This window comes from Bombus vosnesenskii, unplaced genomic scaffold (genome assembly GCF_011952255.1).
Source record: "Bombus vosnesenskii isolate JDL3184/JDL3185 unplaced genomic scaffold, Bvos_JDL3184-5_v1.1 scf7180000015572, whole genome shotgun sequence".
NCBI classification, from domain to species: Eukaryota; Metazoa; Arthropoda; class Insecta; order Hymenoptera; family Apidae; genus Bombus; species Bombus vosnesenskii.
In genome coordinates, this window is record NW_022884055.1 from 11,089 (window position 1) to 12,881 (window position 1,793).

Below are 1,793 nucleotides of genomic sequence, written 5' to 3' on the forward strand. Positions count from 1 at the left end.
AACTTTTTTATAAACAATTTCATTGCTATAGAAAAAGGATAAATGCCGGTAATATGTCTATCCTACTTAAATAGAAAGTGCAATATTTTGTTATAATATTTGGCGCAAGTTTATACATTATTACATCCAAAAATAGTATTCTTTTTATATCTAAGCTATATTAAAATATAAAGATACAAATAGCTATGCGAGTAGTTAGTAGTTGATGCTTTTTACTTAAATTGTCTTATACTTCATAATTTGTAATAATATAATTCTTGTCATCAATGATTCTTTGTTTTTACTTTGTATACATTATACTTCCAGGAAGATGCCGCTCTATAAATTGACTTACTTCCCAGTTACGGCATTGGCAGAACCAATCCGTTCTTCTTCAGCTATGCTAGTATTCCATTTGAAGATGAACGTATCAAAAAGGACGTCTGGCCAGAAATAAAGCCCTGTAAGCTTAAAATTTAAAAAAATTCTGTTTCTTAAATCTCATCTTTCCTAATTTAACTAAAGTAGCTAAATAAAGTAGAACACAATTATGCAGAGTATAACAGAGATTATTGTTTACTCTCCATTGCTCTATAAGATATGTGGGAGAACAATAGGTATTGTTAAGGAGACAATGCCCTTTGTTTGCTGATAAATTATCAATAAATTAAATTATACCTTTCCAAAACAGATAACAGGAAGCTAGATATTTAAGAAGCATCATAATCTGTTTGTTCGATAGAATCTTTGATTCTATTAGTTGTATGTTTTTAGTGACTCCTTATGGCCAGCTTCCTATGCTCGTAGCTGATAGAAGGAAGGTTGCTCAGTCTACAGCTATTTGCCGTTACTTAGCCAAACAATATGACTTAGCTGGAAAGACTGACTGGGCAAATCATCATATTGATGCCACTGTTGATACTATTCATGATATTCATCATAGTGAGTATATCCAGTGCTGTTTTGCATAAATCTTATGAGAATCTTGATAACAGATAGTACATATCTGTTCAGGTATTTATTAGTTGAAATCCGATTTAATATTTGATTTAGTCGAACGATACACGTATGTCAACAATACAAGACAAAGGATTAAAACGGATTGTAATTCTATCTTCAGTATCATTTAAATTTCGCACAACACTGTATTCAAATTAGTATAACATTAGCGAATAGTATTTAACTGAAAACAAATTTTCAGAAATTGCCGCCTTCCACTATGAGGAGGACGAGAAGGTCAAAGCTGCAAAACGCAAGGCTGCTGAAGAGACGCTGCCGTTCATTTTAGAACGTTTGGACCAGCAAGTGAAGGAAAATGACGGCTACTTCTACGATGGTGCTCTCTCTTGGGCTGATTTAACATTCGTTGCTCTGCTCGATTATTTGAACTTTATGTACAAGTCTGATCTGATCGAGAATTACGAGAATCTGAAGCTGCTGGAGAAAAAGGTCCTCCTTCTGCCCAAGATCAAAAATTGGATTGAGAGACGCCCAGTTAGCGAATTCTAAACTTCACGATTGCTTATGGTTTTATAAACGTTTAAAGATTGCGGTCTTAGTGTGTTGAGAGAATGAAGAACGAATCGTGTTGATGGAAGTTTGTATGGAATATACTGATTGCTTTTAACATTCATTAGTTCCAGTTATTACCGATATTTTTGTCATTTAGTTAGGGTTTTCCCTTTAGATTACGTTGTGATAGAGAACTATTATTTGTGTATTCCTACAGAAACATACGAACTATATAAACTGTTGACACGATGTTGTGCTTTTGTATTATAGAGATAATAATAAAACCATCAAACAATCATTAA

General features: G+C 33.1%; 1 pseudogene; it reads left to right on the forward strand.

The window, feature by feature from the left end:
- Positions 1-306: 306 nt before the first annotated feature.
- Positions 307-1,793, forward strand: LOC117241270 (annotated as a pseudogene).